Here is a 27,231-nt window from a genome sequence, read left to right as displayed (position 1 = left end):
TATAAGATGACTGGTTGTTAGGATTCTTATGTTACAGGAACATTTTTTACACTCGTCTAATCTGCTCTAAATAGAGACTTCACTCTATAGTGTTGTCTATGTGAATGCCAGACAGACCGTAACCCAAACACATATGTTAAAACACATGTGCACATATACATACTTGTGTGCCTATTCCTCTGGGAGCATTTGTAGAGATTCTAACTGTATGAGGTATGTCAGGGCCACGTGAATGTGATGCATAGACTGCAAAATTTCTGATCTAGGGGCTTCCCAGGTGGTGCTAATGGTAAAGAACCCACCTGCCAATGTAGGAGACATGAGATCCCAGTGTGACCCCTGGGTCAGGAAGATCTCCTGGAGAAGGACGTGGCAACCCACTCAAGTATTCTTGCCTGAGAATCCCCATGGACAGAGGAGCCTGGCAGCTACAGTCCATAGGATCTCAAAGGCTGGGACCTGACTGAAGTGACTATACATGCAAGGACAATGAAGGCAAAGGCTTTTGTCTCTTTTGGTCAGTGATATATCCCCAGTACCTAGAAGAGTGCCAGCATAGATGTAGTATTTCACCATCTGTAACAGCAGCACCAACAATACTACCAAGAACAATTACATTAGCAAACTAGAGAATTTCCCTGGGATGAGGAGCACTTCAACTTAGGAAGAGTACTTAGCATGTTGCTTGGTCTGTGTTCCTTAATTATTTAATGAATGGGTGAACTTTTGTATTAGTCTAGTTTTATTTTTTTAATTATGAAAGTAATATCTGGTCATGGTAAAAAAAAATACACACATATGCACATTAAAAGAAGAGTATATAATGCAAAGTAGAATTCCTCATCACTCTGGCCACCAGTCTCACTTCCCAGCAACAACTAGTGTTTAAAGTGTGTGTGTGTCGGGGAGAACGTACTCTACACTGCCTTGTCCTTGCTCTTGCCTTTCTTGTGTTGAATATCTTTCCTTATCAGATCATGTAGATCTACCTCATTTTCTTTTCAACAAAGACATAAAATATCCATAGTACTGTATCATGTAGATGTAATTAACATAACATTTAATTGGCCTCCAGTAGTTGAAATCTGCTTCATTCTAAGTCATTTGACATTTCAAACAGCCTAACAGTGAATATCTTTGACATATGCTACAGTGGCACCAATGACAAAACCTCAGTGGGAATGGTGCCTTCTGGCCCACCATTGTGCAATGCAGTTGCCCTGATCCTTGTACGTTAGTTTTTGCACACATCTCCAAGAATTTCTGAAGGATAAATTTCTAGAAGGACAATTGCTGGCTCAGAGGCTGTGCTCAATGTGAATTTTCATAGCTAATCTCCAAAATGTTGAATGATGTTAATATGAATCAACTGATTAGTTGTTTGTTGGAGTTTGTATTAGCCAGAGAAATAGAATATCTATTTATATCCTACTAGTTCTCTCTTTATATACATATATATATATATATACACACACACATACACACACATATATATACATACATACATATATATATATACACACATGCACACACAAACATATATACATAGATCTGTATGATCTGATATATATATATATATGTTTGTGTTTGTGTATATACAAAGGAATTTTAAAAATTCTTTATTGAATTTTTACAGTATCGTTTCTGTTTTACTTTCTGGTTTTTTTGTTGCAAGGCATGTGGGATCTTAGTTCCCTGACCAGGGATTGAACTCGCATCCCCTGCATTGGAAGGTGAAGTCTTAACCACTGGTCCACCAGGGAAGTCCCTATAAAGGGATTTTTTTATAAGGATTTGGCCCATATGATTATGGAGGGTGAAAAACTCCAAGATTTGCAGTTGGCAAAGTAGAGACCCAGGTGAACTAATGCCTTAATAAGCTCCAGTCCAAGACTGAATCTGAAGGCAGGAGATGGATGTCCCAGCTAGAAGAGCGACAGGCAGAGAAAGATTCTTTTCTTACTTACCTTTTGTTCTGTTGAGGCCTTCAGCAGATTGGATAAGGCCCACCCACACTGAGGAGAGCAATCTGCTTTACCCAGTCTACCAATTCAGATGTTAGCTTCATCCAGAGAAGCCCTCACAGACACACCCAGAATAATGTTTAATCAAACATCTGAGCACCTCATGGCACAGTCAAGTGACAGATAAAATTAACCATTGCAGTGTCATTCACCAAAGATTTAAAATACGAAAGAAATGCTACTCACTTTAAAATGCAACTTGAGACTAATAAATATAACTTTTATTTCTATCTTGTTTGCATGAGTAAACACACTAATGATTTGTATGTGTTAAATTTTGCTTTCAGATTCTTAGTCTTTGGACGCTGTTAATATTTAGAGCTAGTGAATAAATTCCACCTTTTAAAACACTTATTAATGTATTATGATAATGTCAACCCTAGCTCCTGGCATAATGCCCTCTCATGAAAGTCTAATTTAACCTTCTTTTTGCATATGGGATCTTGCAAACATCAGTGGGCATTTTACATCCAAAGGGCTTTGGGTTCAAACCCTCAGAGATTTCCTCACTGATGTTTCTCAGCTTTTAGTTCATCAGCAAATTCCAAATTCACTCTTGATGATTTTTATAGCTATAATAGTCATTCAATTTCATTTATAAATGAAACAAGTGGCCTTTGATCACATACTCTTTGCAAAGCCTGATGCTCTCTGTTGAATGTTTTTGTTCCCTTTATATTTTTAAAAGCAGTAGCTGCACTAGAGACAGCTTGACCTTACCGTGAGAAATAGCATTTTATCATGAAACTTGGCAGAGCCTTCAATTTCCTCCCGTTTAATATCTGTCAGTCATTCCCTTTGTCCAGGAAATATTCTCTCTGCTCTCCATGTGAAAGTTGTTATCTCTGGTGGCAGATACAACTTCTCTGGGGCCAGATCATCCTCATCCTACAACTCAATCATGTAGCATTGCCGGATCCCTGTGGAAAACCAATCATGTTCTTTAAAGTGTGGCTGGAAAGTTAATGATGCAAAAGAAAGACTCTGGGTCCCCTACACATTCCATTAAGTTCCTTCCCACTTCCCATAAATTGTGTGCCAATCTTTTTGACCCTGCTGATGAACCCAGCTGGCATAAAATAGAGGCTGAAATGAAAGGAAGAGGTCTTATTTTACCATATCAAAGTATTGAGCTGGAAGGGACTTTTAGACTTTGTCTAATCACACACCTTCCTTATAAAGACAAGTAAGCTATGGCCCAAAATGGGAAATTGATTTGATTAAGACCACCCAGCTCATTGGTGTCAGGGCTGATTGGGGCCGGAAAGCATATATTTTTATTAACTTATTTAATTGGTACATAATTTGCATACCACAAAATGCACAGAACTTGTCGAGAGTTGATGCATTTTGATAAATGGATATATCTATGTAATCATAGCTAACACACCCACATCCAATCAAGATATAGAACATTTCATTACCTTGAGAAATTTTCCATATATTCCTTTCTAGTTGGAAAGTAGGTTTTCACTCCTGATCTAATGTTTTTGCCTCTAGTGACCTTTTCACCATCATAGGTACATTCATCATTTGGTGGAAAGACCCCAGGGCTGAAAACAGGGTTCTCCTTCCAGTTCTTGTTCAATTAACTGTATAATATCAGGCAAGTAGTTTCACTGAGTCAGTTTCTCTAGCTATTATAGGATGGGGCATGCATAGGGAGCCAGATTGTGAAAGCGCGAAAGCTTGCCTTTGATTCTTCTACCCTTCTTCTCTGAAATCATTTTTATCACCCTTGGACTGTGAAATGTTGCTAGTTCTAACTCCAGCTTCATTCTGTGTATTGTTTCAATCTAGCTAAGTACCATTAAAAAGTGAGTTGATTTGTCCATTTTATGTCAAGGTATTAATAACTTTGTTCCTAGAAATGCTTATATTTAATAATCACAGTGACATCTACAGTTTATTGGAACCTATGCTGTATATCAGACATGTGTTTAGTACTCTGTATATGTTGCCTACACAGATGCCGCCTTACAGGAGCTATATAAGGTTGTTGGGTTTTACATAAGGCCAGTCTGAGGCTCAAGTAGGTTCAGTTACTGGCCCACAGTTTCACAGCTAGCAAGTAGCAGAGTTTGCACCGAGACCCAAATCTGCCCAACTCCACCATCAGGACACTTTCCATTCCCTTCCCTGCCTCAGGGAACTCTTGAAGATGACAGGGACTTCACCCAAAGGAATAACTCTTTGAAGGTAAAATTTGAGGTAGCATATCTTTCTGGAGGGAAAATGACATCTGACCAGGGAGCTCATGGACAACTTATGCATCACCCCAGTCCTGTCACTGTTTTTGTCCTCCTGGTCCCAGGACCATAGTAAGAAAGATCCGAGAAAGCCCTGCAAACTGCACACTGCTTTGCATGAGTTCTGCTATGTTTCACTGGGTTTGGACAATTTTATGGTCTGGGGTTTTGGACTCTGTAAGATGGAGCAAATGGATTTTGGAGGTAAGGTGTTATTACAGCCAGTATTGCCTATAAAAAGTGAGATTCAGGCCAGAGTATATAACTCTGTTAATTACAGGAAAAGGGAAAGGAATCATCATGCACTCACTGAAGGAAGTAACTGGCTGAGGACCTCGTGCCTGTTAAAGAGGTTCTCTGTCCTCTTTCCCACAACAGAAAGAGAGGTGTCCTGATTTAAGGGTGTGAACTGAATTTTAATCATGCACGCACACAAAAATGCTTAGGAAGTTTTGCCTGAGAGAATACTGAGAGTTTCAGTTGGGGTATCTAATTTCATTCATATACCTTTGCTTCTAGTTGTCTGGGTTGCAAATTTAGCATAGTATTCTTTTTAAAAAGCCCTCTTGGCTATTGAGTTTTTCCGAAGTAGTACAGAGGAGACTTTGAAAAATAAAAGCAACTCAACAGATACAGGGACCAAATTAAGTATAGCGCACATAATTCAGAACATACTATCCCGTTGCAGAGGATATGCAGGCCCCAGGAGAAAGAATTGAGAACAATTCTGCCATGTGGTTTATGGGAGGAATCTAGGCCTGTCTTAAGAGCATTCCAGGCTCTATCCTACTACTGATTAAAACATCCTTTTGGGTAACTTCTTGACCTTGGACTTGCTGAAAGACACTCTTAGGCAATGAATCAGTGCAGTCCTTAGTTTTGTTGGTAATGCACAGATATACATGCCACCCTTTGGCCAGAGCCAAGAGGCAGCTCTAGAAATGCCTTAGTCATTTTTGAGCTGAGCTGAGTCCGGAGACAAACTTTGGCCTTTGAACTTTGGAAATGCTGAGGCTCAGTAAACTTGATTAGTTTTTGTGCTGATGAACTTCCACAAGTCCTTCTTATCTTTTAAAGAAAGCTACCTGAGGTCAGAGACTTCACAAAAGCAGATGATAAAGCATGCAGTTGCATTCATAACAGAACAGTGGAGGCTTTGAGGGGTTGTTTGACTAAAGAAGTTCATACCCAGCTGTGGCTTTGTCTGGTCAGTGGGGTACAGAAGTTTGATCATCTTTACCTCAACAGTTTTAGCCTTTAATGGCACAAGGATATCAAGATTGGACAGATCTCAGAGTATGAAAGAAAAAGAGGGTCAAGTATGTTTGTTCACTGAGGGATAAATGATGGGACCAAATCTTGAGAGGTAGCCACCATACTCCAGGCTGACATAACTTTCCAAAGAGATAACTCACCTCCTGACCACATCAATAAACCAACAAGCCACTAAGGACTAGAGCTCTGAAGGAGGACCCCAGTGCTCTTAGTCTAAAGAGTAGCCATTTACATCTGCTAAATGTGTAAGCAATAGGACTTGTTTTGTGCAAAGGGATATGTTTTTCTTTTACAGTTCACAAAATGTGTCAGTGGTTCACCAAAGAATATTTATTTTTGACTAATGTCTGAAAACATGCATTTATGACCAATTCATTCCTTTGACCACTCCATCAAAGTGTTTCCTGGAGTCGATAGCACAGAGGTACAAGGACAAGCGGAACTGCCCGATAGCACACCTAGCCCTTCAGGCTTGTCTTGGTCCTGATTATCTCTATGCCCTTGAAAGCCTGTGGGTGGCCAAGTGGAAGAAATCTCTCTACAAAGAGACAGCATAACCCAAGACAGGGTTCATTTAATGACATGGCTATAAAGGCATGGCTATTTGGTTACCATTCTGTGCTCTCTGATACTGGAGATCAGGAAAGTCTCTTGCTTTTACCCAGAAGATGCCCTACTGTGCCTCAGCCATCTGTGTTTTCATGCCCTTACTGGCCAAAAAGATACAAGCTGAACTGTGAGCTACTTTAAGATTGGAGATCAATGATTGAAGCCTTGAATAAAAAGTCTAATGTAATTTTAGTAGTTATGGGCCAACCTCAGGTTTTCCCCTGTTCCTGAGTCATGTGCCTTCATAACCTTGAGGAAATCAGTTAGCTATCCAAAAGAGGGCATTACTGGGTGTTGCCTGAACCTTACTGATATTAGCAAGGCTCAAGACAATGGCTGCATTTTTGTTTAAAGGAGGAATACAGTGAACCAAAACAAGCTTCTTCTATAATATCAGAAATCCCCCTTTCCACACCAGTTGCGAATCTAACTTCATGAACAATGGTAGTTAAAGTTTACACTGAACATTTTGTGAAAAGGAGGGTATTAACCCTCTAGGGGTTAAACTAAATCTCCTTAGATCGAAGACACAAGTAGAGGCACTACAAGTTTCATTTTTCTCTCCAGATTCAGAATCCAGAAATTTTTTTAAAAAACAAAAAAACTGTGCTTTCATTTTCTCTGAAAATGACTTCTTTGTGCTCTAAATTTCTAGCTCAGAGATAAAATTGGATTCTTTAAAGAGGCTCAGAAACTAATTTTAAAAACCTAAGGCTCATCAATAAAGGACAGAGAGTATTTTGGATACCATTTTATGATCCTAGTTCTAGGGACCATCATATCATGTTCAAAAGAAAATCTTTCATCATTGCTTAATATCCATTATTAGGCAATACAAATTAAAACTTTTTGTTCTTCTTGCCCATGAAAACTGTACTAATTCTGGTCAGTTAAATGGAAAGTTTGTTTTCGGTGTAAAATCTGAATAGTAAGAATCTGAATAAAAAAATTCTTAGAGAAAGGTATTTTTGTGTTTTAAAGTATATTTTTTAATATTTTGCAATAAGCTTAAGCACTCAACAGTATTTTCTGAGATATGTAAAAGATTTTTCCTCACTCCTCCCATCCTCCCATCTTGATTTATATTTTATTTGTTTTCAGTTTTATAAATTTAAAAAATATATGAAAAATAATAAACTACTACCCAGTACCCAATAACATTTTATTATATTTGCTTTTAGTATTTTTTAACTAAAAAATAAGACATTTTAGGTCAAATCAAAGTCCTCTTTATTTGCCATTCTCTGTCTTACTCCATTCCCAGAGTAAATTGCTATTATGAATTTAAGATGTATTCTTAAAATATTTCTAATATTTTTTATGTGCATACTTATCAGAGGACAATATGTCCTGAGGTACATGTATGTTTTAAATGTATAAGAGGGACAGTTTATCCTACTTTTTTTTTGGTATATATCATTTTACAAGTTGCTTTTCTCGTTCAATATTGATTTAACTATGAATGTCCTGATTAGTGGGCTTTTCAGGTGGTGATAGTGCAGGAGATATCTCATGCCAATGCAGGAGATATAAGAGACAAGTTCGATCCCTGGGTCAGGAAGATCCCCTGGAGGAGGGCATGGCAACCCATCCCAGTATTTTTGCCTGGAGAATCCCATGCACAGAGGAGCCTGGTGGGCTGCAGTCATAGGGCCAAAAGAGTCGGACATGACTAAAGTGACTTAGGACACACACACACATCTTGATTAGTGGATGAGCCTTATTTGTTTATATTATTTATGGCATATGACATATTTGGAATTACATATACCATTTTAGTTTTTTTGTTTTTGTTTTGCCATTTTGCTTGCTTTTCCCCTCTTCTCGTCTTCTGTTAGATGGTTACATTTCTTTATTTTCCATTTTTTTTTTTTTTTTTACTAGTTTGAAAGTTACACATCCTATTCGTAGTCCTCTAGTTCAGTTCAGTTCAGTTCAATTCTGTCGCCCAGTTGTGTCCGACTCTTTGCGACCCCATGAATCGCAGCACGCCAGGCCTCCCTGTCCATCACCAACTCCCGGAGCTTACTCAAACGCATGTCCATGGAGTCGCTGATGCCATCCAGCCGTCTCATCCTCTGTCGCCCCCTTCTCCTCCTGCCCCCAATCCCTCCCAGCATCAGGGTCTTTCCCAATGAGTCAACTCTTCGCATGAGGTGGCCAAAGTATTGGAGTTTCAGCTTCAGCATCAGTCCTTCCAATGAACACCCAGGACTGATCTCCTTTAGGATGGACTGGTTGGATCTCCTTCAGTCCAAGAGACTCTCAAGAGTCTTCTCCAACACCACAGTTCAAAAGCATCAATTTTTTGGCACTCAGCTTTCTTCACAGTCCAACTCTCACATCCATACATGACCACTGGAAAAACCATAGCCTTGACTAGATGGACGGAGGTTCGTGACATTGTACAGGAGACAGGGATCAGGACCATCCCCATGGAAAAGAAATGCAAAAAGGCAAAATGGTTGTCTGAGGAGGCCTTACAAATAGCTGTGAAAAGAAGAGAAACAAAAAGCAAAGGACAAAAGGAAAGATATTCCCATTTGAATGCAGAGTTCCAAAGAATAGCAAGGAGAGATAAGAAAACCTTTTTCACAGATGTACAGAACAGAATTTTGGACTCTGGGAGAAGGTGAGGGTGGGATGTTCTGAGAGAATAGCATTGAAACAAGTATACTATCAAGGGTGAAACAGATCACCAGCCCAGGTTGGATGCATGAGACAAGTGCTCAGGGCTGGTGCACTGGGAAGACCCAGAGGGATCGGATGGGGAGGGAGGCGGGAGGGGGGATCGGGATGGGGAACACATGTAAATCCATGGCTGATTCATGTCAATGTATGGCAAAAACCACTACAATATAAATAAAGCAATTAGCCTCCAACTAATAAAAATAAATGAAAAAAAAAAAAAAAAGAAAGAAAGCTTTCCTCAGCAATCAATGCAAAGAAATAGAGGAAAACAACAGAATGGGAAAGACTAGAGATCTCTTCAAGAAAATTAGAGATACCAAGGGAACATTTCATGCAAAGATGGGTTCGATAAAGTCCTCTAGTTAGGTAGCTTTAAAATTTTGTTATACATAGCTCACGTTATTTTTAAATAAATACTAAAATTAATTTATACTCTTCTTCTAAACAAGGAATGTAGCACATTTTTCACTGCAAACAATCCTCTTCAGTTTCCCAGAGTAATTACTGTTTAGAGTTGTAGTTCTACCTTGTTTTTAAATACAAAAGTGTTTACTATTCTGAGTTAACATATTTTTACATATAAAGTTGATTTGCTAGTTTTCTTTCCTCACCGCTGCTCTTGAAGTCCATCTTCCGTTTGGGCTTCCTATTCTTTCTTGCTGAAGTCTCTCAGTAGTTCTTTTGGTGAGGATCAATTAACTCTCTTGGACTTTGGGTGTATAAAAACTGTTTTTATATTACTTTCATTCTTGAGTTATCATTTATCTGTGAATTTTATTGTGTCAGTTTTTCCTCTTAAAGATGTAATTCATTCTCTCTCCTGGCATCTGTTGCTTCCTAAGAGAAGTTTGCTGTTAGTCTGCAGGCAGTCTAATTGAATGATTTTTAATTTGAGGTAATTTGCCTTTTCTGTTTGATTTTCAAATTTTCTTTTAATATTCTATAGTTACACTACAGAGTGTCAATATTTGGAATTGTTTTTATCCTGCTCATGGCTCAGTGTGGTTTTTTATGTATTTTTAATCTTAAATATTTTTCTGGTTCTAAAATCTCCTCTATTTTCTCTTTAAATATTTCTTCTTTCCTGTTTCTCTATTCCGTTTGTCAATGTCAAAAAAAAATGCACAATGTGAGAGTTGCGCGTTAAGTTTTATTTGGGGCAAAATGAAGACTGCAGCCCTGGAGACAGCAACCCAGGTAGCTCTGAGAAACTTCTCTCAAAGTCATGGGGGAAAGATCAGTATATATATGTGATTTTGGTAAAGAGGGAATATATGCAATCAAGCACATATTTTTGCAGAAGCTTTCTGCTAGTCGAGAAACAGTTGTCACTGTGAAGGATTTTAGTGCTTTTCTAGATATGAGGAGATACAGGAATTGAGCTCATAAAATCAGCTCCTGAAAATATCTAACTATCTGAAGACCTGTCTTGCCAGTTTTTCACGGAGCACAGAGTGCCTCATTTCTGCTCTCCACCCTGAACTCCTTCCAGGGAGTGTTGGAAATCAGCAGGTGCAGCAGCACATGATTTAATTCTTGAAGAGGTAGATGGCAAGGGCCAATTTGTAGCCAACACATTCTTTTGGAATTTCTACTAGAATTATACTTCTCCCCCTTTTCCCCTCCATGTCTCTTAGTGTCTTGTTAAAATCTTTATTTCTGTAAATTTGTCCATTCTATATTTGCTGTTATTTTTTCAGCTCTCAGTTCACTAATTCTTTTCTCAGTTGTTTCTTTTTTTACTTAAATGAGCATTTTTTTTTTGTATTTCTACTAAGTTCTTTTCCAAATCCAGTAGTTCTTGTTTCATAATCTTATTTTTAGATTAGAGATTTGTATTTTTCCTTTTTGTAACAAGGATACTATTTTAAAAACATTTTCAGATATTTTATTTTCCTGTTCTGAAAATCTCATCACCCACATTGCAGTCACTGACAGGAAGGGGGGAATGCCCAGTATATTTTCTGTTGTTGTTCTTTTTTTTTTTAATTATTTATTTTAAAAAGACATTAATCAGTTTTCATCACCAAGTTAGATTTTGTTTGGATCCACAACAGGGTAATAAGCTTGAAACCCAGACTCCTTTAAATGTAGAGAAGTTATTCTAACCAGCCTTGAGGTCTAAGCAAGAAGCCAGAATCAGAAAGTCTAAAACCCACCAGTTTAAGGCCTGGGTATAGGCAGGACCAGCTATGTGGATGTGCAGCCTGGCCAGTCACATGGGAAGTCCTGCTTAGAATGGCCCCCGTACTTGGTTTAATGCTCTGCTGTTACTATCTAGAAATTCTTAATCATTGTTGAACAAGCAGCCCTTATTCATTTTGTACTGGGCTCTGACAATTATGTAGCTTGTTCTGGTACTAGGGGAGGTCCTGAAAGACAGGAAGAGGAGGTACAAGGAAAAATTAACTTTTACTAGCCTCAGGGCATTGGGGGTAGAAGAAGCAAGAGAAAAGTGAGTGAGACACATAGATTCATTTCCTCCATGGCCCAGGAAAGAGGATATTATATCACTAGAGAGGAACACCAGAGGGGGTCTTTCTGTCCCATTTAACATTTTGAACTCTGGGAGGAGAATTCAACCACCTACCTCTAAAATGGAGATAATAAAGCGTTCTAAAAGAGACTTTAAAATAGTTTTTATAAAAATTTCCAAGAGATATAAAGCAGTAGGATTGTAAATTTACACATGCTGTACTCAGGTGATCAGAGAAGATGTAGTTTAAAGAAAATTTCTATTAATTACCCAGATTTCATTAATAGTTACCATACTTATAGAAGTGGAAAAAAAAAATCTCAATTTTAAGTCGACTCCAATAAGCCTGGTCCACTGCAGTAATTGAAACAATCCTAAGCTTAATTTTTGTTCTTGATTAAACTTGCCCAATTGCTCAGAAATTCACCTCTTCTCCCTTTGTTCTCCTAGGTCTCATGTCTAGATGATACAACAAGGTCATGCACCTTGAAGAATGGAAACTTCTTCCTGAAGATGGTAAACTGGCAAGATAGGAACCTTGATTCCTGATGACACTGTGAAGATTCCATATCAGTTCTACCTCCTCTGAACTTCTTTTAGGTGAGAGAGAAATATATTTCTATTTTGCTTAAATGATATTTATTTTAAATGTTCTCAGATGTTCAGACAAATTTAATTCTGATACAGATACTTAGGCTGATTCTAATTTTTTGCTGCTGTAAACTATGCTTCAGTTAGCATACTTGTCCAAACAGCTTCGCACATTTGTCTGAGAATATTTTGGATATACTCCTAGAAGTTGAATTATCAATTAAAATATTTATGAACAGTTTTTATTGTTTTGTGAACTATCTTGCCTAACTTGGGGAGGCATTCTTAATGGGGATTCTCTTGGGCAGTGAACAAATTGGGTAGAAATATGTAGGACACTGATATTGGGAAAAGGTTGACATACAGGGTAATGTATGTGAGAGCCAGATGTCCCCATGTCAAGCTAAAACTCTTCTATTTCCTTTATTAAAATGACTGAATCAAAATCAAAATTATAAAAAAAGTAACCCAATAAAATATTTGTGTTTCAACTATCAGGTGTTCTATCAATTGTTCTTAAGATATTCATTTGATATAATTGTAAAGCAATAGACACATGCACAAGCTATTCTGCTGGGCCCATTTTCTTCTATGATTTTTAGTAGACTCTGGATTGTTAGATTATTATTGTTAGGTTATTATTGGATTATGTGAAAATCAGTCTAAAAGCCTCTTGGAAAAGTACATTTCTGAGCTTCACATATTCTGATTCAAGTGACAGGGGTGGGACCCAGGAATATGAGTTTTAACTGTCATACTACTTTGAGAAGCACTTATCTGGATACTTCAAAGACTTTTTTTGCAGCGATTGGTTGAAATCCCATCCATCAGTAAATCTTACTGATTCACTGTTAATTAATTTTTTGGTCAGCAAAGCTGACCGAAGCTGGGCAAAGAGGTAGAACTGAGATAGTCAGTTCTGGTCCTTTCCATCAGTTGACTGACATTTTATGACTCTGGATTTAAAGTAATGGCCACATATATGAATAATGAATATGATATTTTAGGAATTATTTAATGTATTTTTCATTCCTTGTAAATCAAGACACCATATGGCTTCCCATCCTTTTAATCAATGAGTTTCAATGCTTCAGGGGCAGGGTAGTTACTGGCTAGAACACCAAAGTCATCGCTCAACTTTGACTGTCAAATGAAGCTTTTTAATGTATTGTGTCCCCAGGGAGAAAGTGCTGTTGAAAGCAAGCCTACATCAAGAGAGAAAAGGAATTTCTAAATTTTGAAGCTCCCTTTATATATCATTTATTTCTAATGATATTGGATTCTTATTAGAGAATGAAGTCTATAAAGTCTCTACTTTCATACTTTATTGATTTTTTTTGTGTGTGTAGCCATGTTCATGATCAGTTTTTATAATAGGTCTTTCCTTTAATGGATGTCAAGTTCTTTAGCAATTAAAACAAGTGACTTAAAAAAAACCAAAACGAGTTGATTGTAACAGTTAGTTCCTCTGAAAACCTATATTTGTTTTTTTGTCTCCTAGATCAATAAAGTATATTAAAATCTCTTCTATAACTGTGTTTTATCTGTTTCTTTTTAACTTTTGTAGTCAAATTGTACTCTAATGTTTAAAAAACAAAAGTTAAAAACAAACAAACTGAGCAAAGTAATCCCTGCCATATTCCTTCCTATTTCCAGAAGGAATAGGAGCTACTCTTAGAAGCAGCTACTTCCAACTTTGCTTATCTTCTGGTTGTTACTACCGTATTTCAAAGTTGCATGTAACTTCGTGGATTTTTGGTTTGCTTTTAATTTTTATTGCAGTAGAGTTGATTCACAATGTTGTGTTAGTTTCACATGTACAGCAAAGTGGATCAGTTATACACATACAGGTACCCACTCTTTTTCAAGATTGCTTTTTCATGTAGGCCATTGGCAGAGAATTGATTCGGGTTCCCTGTGCTATGCTGTAGATTCCTGTTAGTTATCTATCTTATGTGCAGCAGTGTGTATATGTCAGTCCCAGTCTCCCAACTTATCATCCTCTGCTTTCTCCCTGGCAACCATGTTTGTTTTCTACATCTGTGACTCTATTTCTGTTTTGTAAGTAAGTTCATTTGTACCATTTTTTAAGATTCCATATATAAGCAGTATCATGTATTTGTCTTTCTCTCTCTGACTTACTTCACTCAGCTGACGATTTCTCGGTCCATTCATATTGCTGCAAATGGCCTTATTTTGTTCTTTTTCATGGATGAGTAATATTTCATTGTATATATGTACCACATCTTCTTCATCTATTCCTCTGTTAATGGACATTTAGGTTGCTTCTATGTCCTGGATATTGCAAATAGTGCTGCAGTGGACATTGGGTTCATTTATCTTTTTGAACTGTGGTTTTTCTCTGGGTATATGTCTAGGAATGGGATTGCTGGGTCATATGTAGCTCTATTTTTAGTGTTTTGCAGGGGTCCCCAACCTATTTGGCATCAGGGACCAGTTTTGTGGAAGACAATTTTTCCAGACTGGGGTGGGTGGGATGGTTTTGGGATGATTCAGGTGCATTACATTTATTGTGCTTTTTACTTCTGTTATTATTACATCAGCTTCACCTCAGATCCTCAGGCATTAGATCCTGGAGGTTGAGGACCCCTGTTTTAAGGAAACTCTGTACTGTTCTCCAAGTGGTTGTACCAATTTACAGTGATCAGTGTTTTAACTGGTGCTTCAGGTGACCCTACTGCACACTAAGGTTTCAGAACCAGGGACTGGACCTTGCTAATTAGCATGAATCAGTAAGGACTCTTGGATCAGACTAGTTGGCTGAAACTTTGATTCAAGGGGCTTGACCTAGTCAGTTTCTATTGAGACAGTGGGAAAGGCTGGCAGGGTACAGCCCTGGCTGAGGGGTGTCTGGTAACAAGGCTGCCCAGAAAGGTCAGCCGCCGGGTATGTGTGTGAAATGAAGAGCTCTGATCAGCCCTGAACACACAGTTTCTTCCTCATTTGAAAAGCCATGTTCTACCAAAAGAGAGCCCAAGCCACCCAAGGGCTTTCAACAGTTGCTCCTGGATTTGGTGAGAACTAAACCCTGGACACCATGTTAAAATTTAGCTCTTGGAGCCCCACACCAACAGATTGTGGTTCTCTGGGTATGCGGTGGGCACCAGGAAATAACATTTTAAACAGGCACCCACAGTGATGCTGATGTCAGTGGTATGTAAACCAAGCTCTGAAAAACATTGGTTTTATGGGCTGCTATATTGAGGCTTTGTGAGACCAACTTGTGAGACTTTCAGATTTTAACCCTGGTTCAGCTTCAGGAGGTCCGGGCTCCTCCATGGGTGTACAGGTAGCAAACCCAGGTCACCATGTGCAAAGTCACTGGCCGAGCACTTCATCCCAGTGCCTGGTTCCAAAGTGAGGATGTTGATGTCAGCAAGAAGCTTTTTTGTTTCAGGTCTCCCCAGCTCCGTCACTGCACTCCAGTCTGGTTTTGAATTGTCATTCTGGTGTCCCCGCCCTTGCTTAGGAAACTTTGCTCTGTGCAAAACCCAATTTGCTTCACATGAGCCTAACTGCTTGTGTTTGAAGTCAGAAGCCAACACTTCGAAGAGGCTCCTTCTGAACAGAAATACAAAGCGCTGCACATATTTGGCCTCCAGGCGGCGCCAGCCTTTTGGAAAAGGAGGCTGTTTATGTAACAGATTGGCAGTTTCAGCGGCTGTGTAAATGTCATTCTTTAAAAATAAAGATGAAACTCTCAGTTAACTCAAACAGGAGCAAATTAAAAAGTAGAGTGAAACATCTATTTCATGAACACAATTCATTTGCTGTCTCTGGTACTTCAAAATGATACCTTTTCTCCGATGATAACTGGCACCCTCCCACTGGCTTTAGCTAGGCAGTGACAAAACAAGAGATCGATTCGCTCACTCCAGTGAAGGAGAAAAATTCAGTCAGTCAGGATGGGCTTCATGTAACTCACACACCTGGAGACTGAACCCTTTATATGCAACCAAACTTACAAGCAGAGTCACTGAAACGAAACAGGTGTTAAGCTCGACCCCCATAACGTAATAAAGAAGTTTTGTGTTGAGTCTCAGTTGTTTTTAAACCCAAGGCGTGATTATTTTTCTCTGTGAACTCATCAAGAGGGTCCTTGAAATATCAATCTTCAATCATTTTAAGGGTATGTCTATAACATACAAAGTCATCTCGTTTTGAGGGCTTTGTGTCCCGTGTGCAAAATCTCAACCTTAGCTTCAAAATGGAATTACTTGGGAAGCTTTTAAAAATTCCAAGGTTCAGGCACATATCCCAAACCAATTACGTAAGGATCTGGAGTTGGGACCCAGGCAACAGTCCTTTTTTAAGTTCCTTAGATGACATAATGTGAAGCCACCGCTTTCTGTTTGCAGCTATTTTCTCTGGAGTTCAGACCCTAGTCCTTGGGGCTGGGTGCAGGGACCAATCTCTAATACTCACACTGCTTCTCCCAATTTCTTTTTTCCTTGGGTCTGGTCCAAACTTCATGCAGAGCAATCCCTGGGGTTCACCATTTCCAGTATCTTATGCACATCATCCAGACATATCTGAAATCCAATGGTGGCTACCCCTGACTACAAGTTTGCGAACTCACCACCTAGTAATTGACTGGTAAATAGGAAAGATAGCTCATAGGTTGTCTAGTATGATGATTCCCGATTCCAGTCCAATTCTTATCCTGAATAAGAATAGCTCAGGGAGCTTGTTAAAATACGTATTTCTATGCTTGAACTCAGAAAGCCCCTTTCAGTTCGTCAGGAGAAAGACCTGGAAAGCTGTATTTTAACAAGCTAAGCTTCTAGGAGAAACTGATCTAACACTTCCAATACAGAGAGGTAACAGAATCTCAGAGGATGTAACTTATTTGGGGTCACTTGACTAGTTAGGAGAAGGTTAGAATCAGGTGTCCTGACTACTATGAAAAGAAGTCATGCTAGGAGAAATACAAGTTTTGCTTTTTAAAAATATTTTAAAAATCAATGAATTTTCTTTCCAACCGTACCAGTTAGATATTCTAGAAAGAGCAAAGTCTTCCAAAGTCAGATCTGTGTTCTAGCCCCTGCTTAGCAACACATTAGCTGTGTGGTTTGAGGCCAGTATTTTCATCTCTCTGAGTCCTAATTTCTTTATCTTTCAAGTGGGGTGTTACTTGTCTCATAGGGTTTTGTGAAGATTAAATGACATAATGTTGCTGTGGAGAGGACTTATTTTGAATGCGCATGAGAAACTGTTTAGAAACTCCTAAAATGAGGCCAGGGAGAGGATTTTACAATGAGTTAGAGCCAGAGAAATATTGTTTCTGCTGCTTTTGTGATTCCACTTTAACAGCATGCTATGTAACCTACAGATAATGAACAGATGTGGAAATGGAGGCCCAGCAAGGTGAAGTGACTTGCTCAAGATCACATAGTCCATTGCTTTCAGACACAGGTCTTCTGACTTATAAATAAATAATCGCTCTTTCTTCTACATCTCCTTGTCACCAAGGGAATTTCTTCCAGTCAGGAAGTTTTTACATTAGATGATCATAGTACTGTGTTACCTACCTGAATTTCTTGGAAGTAGATACAGACACCAAAGATAGGATGAGGGAAGGATTGCTCAGCCCACTAACCTTACCCTCCTAAATCTGGTTCAGTGGTGGAAGGGAACTTAGGGCACTTTAGCAAAGCACAAGGGATCCAGGGAAGGACCCCTTGGATCCTTCTAGGATAGATAGGTCTAAACGGATCCTCTTGCGGGTTCAGACCTTACCCTAAGCAATGTTGAAAATGCTCACCATTTAGCCCTGGGCTATCTGGGGCCCTGCAGGAGAGATGCTAGATGGAAACTGGGTCAGTGTCTTTCTCAGGGCTAGTGAGGTGGGGATAGACCTTGGAATCATCACATTCTGCCTGTTTTCCACACCTGAAAGTGTTGTCAACATAGGAAGAACATGGAGTTGAGATGACACTACAATTTGAGCAGAAATCCTTTGCTGAGTAGTATTGCTAAATATTTGTTTGGTAAATCTGGCATCCTTATGAGTGATTAAGAATTTGCTGGAACTGAATTGTTTCATTTATCTATATATAGCTAATTGATCAAATTCACAGGTTAGTTGGCTTAGGGCTTCATTTCACTTTGTGGTATAGACTTTGATCATCACTGAAGGTATTTCTTATGTTTGTAATTTGTTTTAATTATGGCACTAGGGCGTTCAGTAAAAATAGGTGGAAAGGGGTGTTTCTTCTGAGAGCCCTTCTCATTTTAGTTGTAGGTTGATGGGAGTGGGCATGACTGCCCATGTCACATGTCAAATGTGCCCAAAGCCACACTTTGAAACTTTGAAAGTCAGAGGTAGAAAAGGGCCATGAATGCTGCCCCACCCCACCCCTCATGCAGATAAACTTCTGTAGCGTCTGTGTGCACAAGAATGAATGCTACGTCTCTTAAAGGCAACGGTGTGGCTGAGGGAGTGAGAAAGTGAAAGCAGAGGGCAGGCAGAGCAGCCTGGGGACGGCGAACAGCATGGGGCCCACTGCTTGCTGGGCCAGGTGAGGCTGTTTGGCATTCACCTAGGTAACCTGTTGCCAGGAGGATGACGATAACTTCCCCATGACAACACTCGAGCAAGGTCCCTGGCACTGCAAACAGGGCCAAAAAAGTCTGCCCTTCGTTAGGCCTGCTGCTTAATGAGCATGGATTGGTGTTGCAATCATTTTCATTTCCGGAAGGGTGGAGAGGGCAGAGGGCACTCACCAGCTTTCCAGCCTCTCCAACCATCAGCTCCTTGACAACACCACTTTTTCTGTCCATCTGCATACCCTGGAACTTGTTTTTACAGTTGCTTGTTTTGAGCTGGTTCTACGCTTTCTTTTTTAAATTTGTATAAGGACTGAATACTATATCCAGAAAGCTCCTTTAGAAATGGAAGATTTACAACCTGCTTGGGAGTTTCCCTAATACAGATGACCTTTCATTGTCCCCTGACTCAATTTCTTCACCTGTAAAAGAATCAATTCCCATTTCCCAAATTTGACTGAACTATATCACACTGCTGAGTCACACTTGCTGTAACTTTGGTCTTGAAATTCAAATTCAATCCCCCTGAATTATGACACTAGCATATTGCCTGCCTCATGAAGAAGTCACTTTTGTTTCTAAGTGCTTAAGCCCCTAACAGTAAACCTTGTCCTTCTCTTTCCTTAGAAAGTCAGCAGAACAGATATGGTGGCAATATTCCAGGTAGAATTTGAGGAATCCAAGAAATTCTCAAAGAAAAATGGTTTTATCTTTGGTGTTGCCTGAAATTCCACCTTTTTGTAAAGCATTACTTGAACTTTAAAAGAATATAATTTTTCTTGGAAGGATATCATCAATCAGGTGTAACACTTGGCAGTGATGGGGAAGCAAAACAGATGAAACAGGAAACTTCCTATCTCATTGCATTGCAGTTATATCTAGAGCACCTCTTCCTCAAAGTTCTGAGGGAAGTTAATAGCATGACTTGAAAACAGAGTCTCATAGCCGGGTTCATTTGGGAAACATTATGTTAAATCAACTCAAACAGGTCTCTTTTCTACAGGTCTTTGTCAGAGAATTGCATGTTTAAATGCACAGTATGAATCTCCTTACTGTGCAATATTTCTCAAGCTTATTCAACTAGGAAACCATGTTTTTTCCCACAGAGCAGAGGGCTGTTGTTCAGTAGACTGAATTTGAGAAGTTAGATCAGAGCAGTGTTGAAAGGTCTTTGATAAAGATCTTGTTCTGTCACTCTTTACTGCTTAGAAAATGCTAGAAATCTCTCCCAGTCTCTTAATATATTATTTGCTCATTCTTTAGGAAATTAAAGTCAATTTTTACGAAAAAGCTTAGTTTTTCAACTTGTAAAATGAGAATAACAATTATCTTTCTCATAAAGTTGTTATGAGAATTGAAGGGGATATCCCAGATGAGGCATCTGTCACAGAGTAGACAATGTTATAAAGGTTAACAAGGAGTTGAAAAACGAACAGAATGGAGAGTCCCCTAGTGTCATAACAGTAAAGATTGTAAACAAAGAGCAGTGCTTTGCCCATCCCAGGAAAACTGATACCACCTGTATAAGGTTCAGAATACAAAGCATCTGATACCTAGTAGACATTCAGTACCTTTACTGAATGGATGGATGGGTCGGTGAATGCCTAAATCTGCATCTATACTGAATGCAATCTGCATCAATAGGGACCACATGAGGATGGCTTTTGCATTAGTTACAGTGTATAGAAGTTTCTTTCTACCTTATCTAATAGTCCAGAGGTGGGTGGGCTGTCTAGGGTGGGTAGACTGCTTTCTACCTCAGGGAATCATCCAGAGACCCAGGTGGGCTGGTCTGCTCTGCTGTCTTCAATATGGTGCTTTCATTTCTGGGCACAAAGCTGCTATAGTTATCCCTGTTCTCAGCCACGAGGGCAGGGGAAGAAGGAAGACAAGAGTAAATGGTTTGTTAAAAATTAGATTATGAACCAGAACATAATCATGTGACTGTACTCAGCTACAAGGAAGGCGGGGATGTAAGTCTTCAGCTAGACAGCCATGTACTCAGCTAAAACTGGGGTGTGGGTGGTTTTATTATCACTAAGAAGAAGAGTAATAGTGGATATTGAGGCTCAGTTAGCAGTCTAACTGAGCTCCAAAATCACAGCAGATGGTGACTGCAGCCATGAAATTAAAAGACACTTGCTCCTTGGAAGAAAAGCTATGACCAACTTAAGCAGCATATTACAAAGCAGAGACATTACTTTGCCAACAAAGGTCTTTCTAGTCAAAGCTATGGTTTTTCCATACACATCATGTATGGATGTGACAGTTGGACTATAAAGAAAGTTGAGCGCCAAAGAATTGATGCTTTTGAACTGTGGTGTTGGGGAAGACTCTTGAGAGTCCCTTGGACTGCAAGGATATTCAACCAGTCAATCCTAAAGGAGATCAGTCCTGGGTGTTCATTGGAAGGACTGATGCTGAAGCTGAAACTCCAATACTTTGGCCACCTCATGCGAAGAGTTGACTCATTGGGAAAGACCCTGGTGCTGGGAACGATTGAAGGCAGGAAGAGAAGGGGACGACAGAGGATGAGATGGTTGGATGGCATCACCGACTCGATGGACATGAGTTTGATTAAACTCTGGGAGTTGGTGATGGACAGGGAGGCCTGGCGTGCTGCGATTCATGGGGTCACAAAGAGTAGGACACAACTGAGCGACTGAACTGAATAGCTCCCTGTATGCATGTATTTATTTAGCATCTTCCTCATTAGACTGTAAGCTCCATGAAGGCTGCAGTCCATAGGGTTGCAGAGTCGGACATGACTGAGCGGCTGAACTGAACTGAATATCAGCCTCTGTCTCAAAAACCTGCTCCAACTTGATGCCTAGATCTAGGAAAGAAAGGTATAGTCAGTAAACAGTGATCATTAAGGTCAAAGTGTTGATCCTATGGTATAGGGTTGGAGTATTTTCTTCCATTTCAGGGTTTTACGTAAAGAGATATAGGCAAGCTGGAGTGGGTTTGGAGGACTTCAGCCAGGATAGTTAGTGATGCTATGAGACTCCAAAGTATATGAAGAATATTTGGAGGAATTAAGTATATTTAACAGGGAAAAGAGAAAATTTAGGGATAACAATATACCTGTCTTTAAATGCATAAGGACTCCAAAGTTGAAGAATGGTTAGACTTCTTCTCTGTGACTTTAAGAGATAAAAGACAGGGGCTCAGACTTTAGTCCAAGATGCTCTCCCTCCCAGGCCCTTGCACCACTTTACAGCTCAGCCATTTTGAATATCTTTGTGCTCCTGTAATGAATCATATTTCTCTCACTTCTGAGCCATTGTTCGCATCCAGAACACTCTTCCTCAATGTCTCTCTTCCCATAAGATCTTCACTGGACCATTTCCTGCTTGTCTTTCAGGTCTCACCTTAGACATTCCAAACTTTGCGAAATATTGCTTAACACCCAAATCTGTGTTTGGTGTCTGCCTTTTATATTCCTATGGCATCCCACATTTCCTCATCATAACCCATTATGTTCTATCATAATTATGTAATAGGTGGTACTTACCACCAACCACTCCCACTCAAGTGCAGGCTCAGCGGATTTTCCTGCCACTCAGTCATTTCTCTGGGTGTCAAGACACCTTCTATTTCAAGCTATTTCAAGGGGCTAGTGAATGTCCTGATCTGTTGAAAAGGGAGAATGAAGTTCAGTAATGGTAGTTTGAATGGTATAGTGGATTGAATAGTGTCACTCAAAAACATGCAACTTAGAATGTGATCTTATTTGGAAATAGAGTCTTTACTGGTATAATTAGTTGAGATGAAATCATACTGGATTTGTTGTTATTGTTGTTTAGTCACTTCAGTCATGTTTAACTCTTAGTGACCCCATGGACTGTAGCCCACCAGGCTCTTCGGTCCATGGGCTTCTGCAGGCAAGAATACTGGAGTGGGTTGCCATTTCCTTCTCCAGGGCATCTCCTAATCCAGGGATCGAACTCATGTCTCCTGCTTGGCAAGTGAATTCCTTACCACCGAGCCACCTGGGAAGCTCTCATACTAGGTTAGATGGGCCCTAAATCCGGAGAAGGCAATGGCACCCCACTCCAGTACTCTTGCCTGGAAAATCCTGTGGATGGAGGAGCCTGATAGGCTGCAGTCCATGGGGTCGCTAGGAGTTGGACATGACTGAGCGACTTCACTTTCACTTTTCACTTTAACGCATTGGAGAAGGAAATGGCAACCCACTCCAGTGTTCTTGCCTGGAGAATCCCAGGGACAGGGGAGCCTGGTAGGCTGCCGTCTATGGGGTCACACAGAGTCGGACACGACTGAAGTGGCTTAGCAAATCCAGTGACTGGTGGTGTTCTTATCAGAAGAGGAGAGGACACAGAGAGACACACACAGAGAAGAAGGCCACGTGAATATGGAGGCAGAGATTGGGGTTATGTTCCCACAAACCAAGGAATGCCTGTGGCCTCTAGAGCCTGAAAAAGGTAAGGAAGTTTCTTTCCCAAGAGTCTTTAGAGGGAGCATTGGCCTGCTGATATCTTAACTACAAAGTGTAAGAATAAACTTTTGGTGTTTTAAGCCACCCTGTTTGTAGTAATTTGTTACGGTAGCCCCAAGAAACTAATACAAATCAGCCATCTTTCTTCCAGACCATCTTATGGTGACCTGCACATAGCAGTCAGTAGTGGGTACTAACCATACAGCAGTGGGAAAAGCAGCTAATGTTATCCTTCCCAGGAGTGACATGCAGCAGCTTGCTTAAATGGCAATAGGTGATTTGTATGCACTATCTTAGCTCCCTCCTGGCTCCCCTGATGCTTTTGGTGGGTAATAATGAAAAATTTCTCAACGTTGACTCCACTTTTTCCAAATTATCCTGAGTCCAATCCTTCTTCTCAGCAAGGGCCACCCTTTCCCAGGTGTAGCCTTCTACCTCATCTCTAGCTCGTTTCCCAGTCTTGTTTCCATCTAGACTGTGTTCTAGCACCTAGCTGTGGGGCTGGTCCCTTGTTGAACAGATGAAAAAACTAATACCTTATAAAGATTGAGTTTCTCATCACTGAAGGTGTTTTAACACAGAGTAGATGCTGCTGGCAGGGATACTGTATCAGATAGATGGTCAGACTAGATGGATTTTAAAGTTCTTTGCCACCTTGGAATACTATAATGCTTTGTTGTAGGACCCTGCAGAGCTAGAGATCAGTCCTTGGTACAATGTCTACATATTTTTTTTTTTATAAAATATGCTTTCTAACCTCTTGATTTCTCAGTGTGGTGGGTGGGGTTACAGTGACTGTTACCTATTTATAAGACAAATTGTGATGTGTTAGAAATACCCACTGGGAAGTATTTTACCATTCAGAGGTATTTTTATTTTTCTTTCACTGTCACATTTGTAAATTTGGAGGAGTAAGAGCCCCAGTGGGAAAAAAGGAACTTCACACACAAGTGTAAAGGTACCCTGGCCAGTTTTATGCAGGCCTGGGGTCATAGGCTCAGAATGTTATTGCTGGAAGGGACCTCAGAGAATTTTTGGTTTATATTCAAGTAACTTGAGGCCCACAGAGGTGGAAAACTTCTTGACCCCACATAGCTGTCCAAGTAGACAGTATACTGGAGGAATGAAAAATGTTCAGGCCATTTAAATGTTAAAACTATAGCCTGCCAATAAGGCAGGATTTGAGAGTCTTATTCCTTGCCATCAGCCTTTTGTGACAAATGCTGTTGGTATCTTACTTCACAAACTGTGGAGCTTAAGAGAAGCAGGCAGGGACTGCAACCTGTCAGCTTTTTCTTGATGGCCTGAGAGCAGTAAGTGTCAGACTCCTGTTCTAACAGAGTAATAATACTAAACATTTATTAGGTGCTTACCATGCCAGGCACTGACTTAAGTGCTCCATATGTTTCATGCTTTCCATCCTCACATTGCCCTCTATGATAAAAACAATTATTATCATCCTCATCTTACAGATGAGAACACTGAGGCACAGAAAGCTTGAGAATCTCATCCAAGGTCATATAGCTAGAGATAGGCATAGCAGGATTCCAATGCAGGCCTTTCCAACCAGACATCAGGATGACTGTCCTATAAACCATTCCTTAACCTACATGATCATGCTTGGGTTCAGGAAGACTTCATCTTTATCAACCCAGGGTTTGGCTCCTTTAGGTTTCCCTGCTTCACAGAGGTTGATCTGCCAGTGGGTCATGCTTTGGGATGGGGCTACAGTTTGCCCATCCACAGAATGGCCGGTGAGGGTCCCTAGATTCCACCGAGTGTTGCCTGATTTACTGTGACTTTCTGAGGTGTGAACACCTCTACCTGCTGCCCCTTATGGGTGGAATGGGTCCCTGTCTGCTTTAGACAACTGGAACCCCAGGAGGAGCTGTGTCCAGATCATTCTTTAGGGGCTACAGCATCATATAGGCTGCCTTGATGTCACCAGAGGAGGCCTGGAGAGGTCTTTGTCTCTTGCTCCAGCCTTCTTAAGCTGCAAAGGGTGAGTCAGTCTTGGACCTCTGATCAGACTCTGTGGAACATGACTTACTGCTACAGAAGCCCTGAAGAAGCAGCATGTAAGGCTCTTCCCATCAGCAGACCATGTGACCAGAAGACCATATGTGCTGGGCTACACTAGCATTGCACTGATAACAGTGATGAGTGGGGAGACAGTGAATGACCCTGGAACGTATCCTAACATGAGTCAGGTGCACACAGATCCTTTCTTCTTCTTACTTTCTTTTTGCCCAAAGTTTTTCTGGAGGCTCAGGTTTATGATGTGAGTTTGGTGGGATCTGACTTGAACAGCTAACCGTGAAACATTTGATTGCACTGGGCTTTGGCATGTTGGCCACTGATCACAACCTCAAGTATACCAGGGGAAAGTGGTAGATAGGAAAGAGTTAGGCCCAGGTTAGGGAAACTAATTGTCTCCCTAGGGATCATATGTCATATGGGGCTGTTGCTTGTGTACAACATCAAGGGCATTATTGCCGTTGACTAAAAAGTGGATGGTGCCTGCTCAAGTTGGGCAGTGTTGTGACTGTGATCGAACCTTTGTTCAGTAAGTTTGAAGGCCCTATCCATCCAACTTCACAAAGCAGAAAGTTCAGATTTATTTGTGACCTCTGCCTGTCTTTCACCCTTCATGCTGCCTGATTTCTGCATCCAGTTCCAATGTGTTTGTTTTTTTTCCCTCCACGAACATGTAATTCTTAGACACCAGCTATGTGACCTATGTGGTTTAGCCACTAAGGCGTGTCCAACTCTTGTGACTCCATGGACTGTAGCCCACCAGGCTCCTCTGTCCATGGAACTTCCCAGGCGAGAATACTGGAGTGGGTTGCCCTTTTCTTCTCCAGGGGATCTTCCCGATCCAGGGATTGAACCCAGGTCTCCTGCATTGCAGGCAGATTCTTTACTGACTGAGCCCACTAGGAAAGCCCTTAATTCAGCTCAATTCTGACGCTATCTATGTGGAAATAGAGTTCAGATCCCACAGGTTGTCCTCCCACATACATTTCAGATGCCAGTCACAAGTCCAGGTTGTTGCCTTAGTATCTGACTGACTAACTATAGATCAGAGGTTCCAATGACCTATTCTTTGGGTTCAATTATGAATAATTTGCTGAAACAGCTCACAGAACTCAGAGAAAGTTGCTTTCTAGATTCTTGTTTTAGTATAAAGACGTGTAACTTAGAAACAGCCATATGGAAGAGATGCCTAGGGTAAGGTTTGGAGAAAGGGCAAGGAGTTTCCATGCACTCATATGTCCACCAACCTGCAAGCTCTCTGAACACTTTCCTTTTGGGTGTTTGTGAAAGCTTCATTATGCAGGCATGATTGCTTATATCATTGGCCATTGGCAATTGATTGAACTTTCAGTTCTTCTTTCCTCCTCAGAGGCCTGGAGTGAGGCTGAAAGTTCTAAACCTGTAATCATATTGTTGGTTTTCTGGGCACCTGGTCCCCATTCTTAGGTGCAGTCCGAAAGTCACTTCATTAACATAACAAAACACTGTTATTACTTTTATGACTTAAGAAATTACAAGGAATTTAGGAGTTATGTGCCAGGAAAGGGGTCAAAGACCAAGTATATATATTTTTAAAAGATAAACTGAGCATCTTAAATATTTTAAGAGTTTATTTGAACAAAAATTGATTTGGGCAGTATCAAACCAAAAGTGTTTAGGAATACTATACCAGCAGGAGCTTGGGGAGAGGTTTCTTTTTAAAAATAATTATATTTTATTTATTTTTAATTGATTGATGATTATTTTACAAAATTGATTTGATTTTTGTTATACATCAAGATGAATTAACCATAGGTGTACATATGCCCCTCTCTCTTGAATCTCCCTCTCACTTCCCACCTTTTCCCACCTCTCTAGGTTATTACACAGCTCCAGTTTGAATTCCCTGCATCATACAGCAAATTTCCATTGGCTATCTATTTTACAGATGTTAGTATGTATGCTTCCATGCTACTCTCTCCATTCATCTCATCCTCTTGGGGAGAGATTTTTATAGTCAACATAGCATTAGTACCACATCTGTCCAATGGCCTCCCTGTGAAATTAATTTAACCATTTCCCCCTTATTTGTCATCTTCTCACACATGAGATGGAGAAGGCAATGGCACCCCACTCCAGTACTCTTGCCTGGAAAATCCCATGGATGGAGGAGCCTGGTGGGCTGCAGTCCATGGGGTCGCTAAGAGTTGGACACGACTGAGCGACTTCCCTTTCACTTCACTTTCATGCATTGGAGAAGGAAACGGC

At 40.2% G+C, this 27,231-nt stretch overlaps 1 protein-coding gene across 3 annotated transcripts in view; it reads left to right on the top strand.

Moving 5' to 3' along the window:
• Positions 1 to 11,595: 11,595 nt before the first annotated feature.
• The window catches only part of GLIS3 (GLIS family zinc finger 3), a 563,983-nt gene continuing 548,347 nt past the window's right edge, over positions 11,596 to 27,231 (top strand). For 2 of the 3 annotated variants that reach the window (XM_043486789.1, XM_043486788.1), the window contains exon 1: positions 11,596 to 11,924. The gene's annotated coding sequence lies outside the window, so the exon portion shown is untranslated. The remainder of the gene's footprint in view (positions 11,925 to 27,231) is intronic. The other variant, XM_043486791.1, reaches the window with a different exon arrangement.

This window comes from Cervus canadensis, chromosome 14 (genome assembly GCF_019320065.1).
Source record: "Cervus canadensis isolate Bull #8, Minnesota chromosome 14, ASM1932006v1, whole genome shotgun sequence".
NCBI lineage: Eukaryota > Metazoa > Chordata > Mammalia > Artiodactyla > Cervidae > Cervus > Cervus canadensis.
The sequence above is the reverse complement of the archived record's forward strand: the minus strand, read 5'-3'. Positions and strand labels throughout refer to the sequence as shown.